This window comes from Silene latifolia, chromosome 11, assembly GCF_048544455.1.
Source record: "Silene latifolia isolate original U9 population chromosome 11, ASM4854445v1, whole genome shotgun sequence".
NCBI lineage: Eukaryota > Viridiplantae > Streptophyta > Magnoliopsida > Caryophyllales > Caryophyllaceae > Silene > Silene latifolia.
This window is the reverse complement of record NC_133536.1, coordinates 96,861,859-96,864,533: the sequence shown is the minus strand read 5'-3', so window position 1 is coordinate 96,864,533 and position 2,675 is coordinate 96,861,859. Positions and strand designations below refer to the sequence as shown.

General features: G+C 35.2%; 1 long non-coding RNA gene across 1 annotated transcript; it reads right to left on the bottom strand.

Annotated features, from left to right (window-relative positions):
* Positions 1-205: 205 nt before the first annotated feature.
* On the bottom strand, positions 206-1,853 carry LOC141614992 (uncharacterized). The gene is made up of 4 exons (XR_012529528.1): positions 1,788-1,853; positions 1,415-1,492; positions 1,144-1,213; positions 206-555 (listed from the first exon to the last, which is right to left on the bottom strand). It is a non-coding gene; the product is annotated as an uncharacterized LOC141614992 (long non-coding RNA).
* Between the last annotated feature and the right edge of the window lie 822 nt (positions 1,854-2,675).

Below are 2,675 nucleotides of genomic sequence, written 5' to 3'. Positions count from 1 at the left end.
ATTTAACTCTAAGGATCAAGAAATTGATAAAAGCCAAGTTATGATTAGACAAAGAGGAAACAAATATACAAATGTGAGACTAAGAATAAGCTATCAAGAATAGAAGCCAAGTTAATTTTGACAACGGCTTTGTACCAACGGCTTGTTTTGTGGATCCAAATTAATTGTCCTGACACTATTAAGTAGAGGCTATGACATTAACTTAATGAGACTTCATATACGAAACCGTAGATAATTACATTGGCAGGAGTGACAAATGAAATTTCATTAAAACAACAAAGAAAAAGAGCACGATGCCCTCCATCGTAAGCTTTTCTTATCCACCATTGGAGATTTTCCTTTGTATGTGGAACCTCCAAAGTACTTATAATTCACATACACTGATGTAAATAAGCATAAATGTATCGCCAAATTATAATTATAAAAACATAGATGTTTATAGAACGTCTATGGCGGTATTTTACCTAAATAGTTTATCCATCGACTCATTGAGTGATTTTGAGCAGCATATACGAAGGTAATTGGTCCATCAAGGCCACAATAACTGCTCCATCACTGTCAAAATGTATAACAAAGGATCAAACTGCCTTCTTACAAAATAATTCTTTATATTTCTATAAAAAAAAAAGAAATGAAAATAAATCCTTGATTCAATATCAATAAAAATTCTAACAAAAATCAAGCAAATCCGTAAGCTTAATTTATACAGGAGGAAAAGGATATACTCATACAAATTATTGAAGTAGAAGAAGGATAAAGAACACCTTAACTTTTGGTAATTTTTTGATAATGAAGGTTCATAAAACAATAATGGCCACTGGCCACAGATAGTGAAGGTTTGAAAAACAAAAAGAAAACTCCTCTTAATTTTCACAGGTTCAAAAAAGACGTAAGTAGAATGCAATGTTGCAAAATGAAATGTACTACTACTGAATATAGAAAGTTGACGATAAGATATCAAGTAAACAATTATGGTTGAAAAGCTAATTGTCAGAGGCATATAAAATAAGTAAATGAGACTATCTGGATGAGATAGATAAGTAGAGAGCTGAAGGTTTTTCCCTGTTTCTTAAGAGTCGCATAACTAATAGCAACAACTATGAACTCTACAACCAAAATGTAGAATTACATGCAATCACTTACTCTTTATTTCCTTTTCATCCATTGTAGAACGCTATCATCCAGTTAGCTCCTTGAAGATTTCATTCTTATACTGTTCAAGAGCCAGTCATCAGTCATCACTATTAGCACACATAAATGTCTCGACAAATACCGTTATCTAAGAATGAGAATACAGTATTACGTATAATAGAAGAATACAAACAGAGCAAATAATACTGTAACTAAGATTAACTATATGTAATCACAAATCAAAGTTAGATGATGTTTAATGGACGGGTGTTCAGATAAATACCACTTTACTATCAAAATGTCCAATACTCCCGCAGAAAACTCACCGCTCTTCACTGCAATTAATGTGGGTTCAATTCGTCTGCAATTTGTGGATAAAATTCAATCAAAACTCCCTTTTTTGTTTCGACCAATAATTTCGTAATCAGCTAAGAATCTTTAGAATTCACTTAGAGCATAAGTATATAAATCCCCTATAATACGAAATGTAAAAAATTGAAATCAACCCAAATAATGTCGCCATCATCCGAGGGTTTTAAAATCACCAAGGGAAAATCATATGAAAAGTTGTAAAAACTTTTTACATCAATGATTATACCAAATTTTTACAAAAATAAAAAGGAAGGGCAAAAGTAACAACGAAAAATGATTCGTACCATTCTTGGAGAAAAAACAATCAGAAATGACACAAAAGTTAATATGTATACACAGAAAGAACGCAATGACTCAAAACGAAATGCAAATATGAAAAGTTAAATAGAACACAATATTAATTAGGCGAACAGTTAAAGTGGAGGGAATTAATGCTAATAAGACACTACTACAGATACAGTCTATAACAACGGGTAAAAACCGTTGTAAAAACAAAAAACGGACGTTGTTAAAGCGGCCGTTATAAAAGGTATTTACAACGGTTAGGTTATTTACTTAAACCGTTGTCGAAAGTATTCACCACGGTTAAAAGCCGTTGTTGTTGCGTGTAAGCCGTTGTGGAAAGTGTTTCAAAAATTTGGTGGGAATAATATAACAACGGTTATCATATAAATAACCGTTGTTGTAACTTTCCCACCAAAATTGTGAAGACTTTTAACAACGGGTATACGCTAAAAACCCGTTGTTGAAATTGGTCACCCCGCCGCCCAGTCCCACGCAGATTCTGCTTGCCGGCGTGGAAAATCTTCAGAAAGCTATGGAAAACATGAGAGAAGATCAAAGGAGAGCAGATGCTGAGGTAAGAAGGAGAGACAGAGAGCTCTGGGCACAAATTGATCTCCTAAAGCGGCGATCAACACTCCGGCAAAGAACAGACGGTGAAGGAAAATTTCCTTTGGTAGATCTCGACGCAAGGAGCATCGAGCGAAGAAAGATACCAAATTAAATAATCACAAGATTGGATTTGGCTACGATAACCATCGATGGAAGGATAACCCCACGAGGGTTAGGATACCTCACGCTAGATAGCCGGCAGCCACCACCCGGCGCGTGGGGGTACAAACAGTGGCCTCTCCGTCGCCAGCCCCGCAAAGAATCGATCGTACACCGCA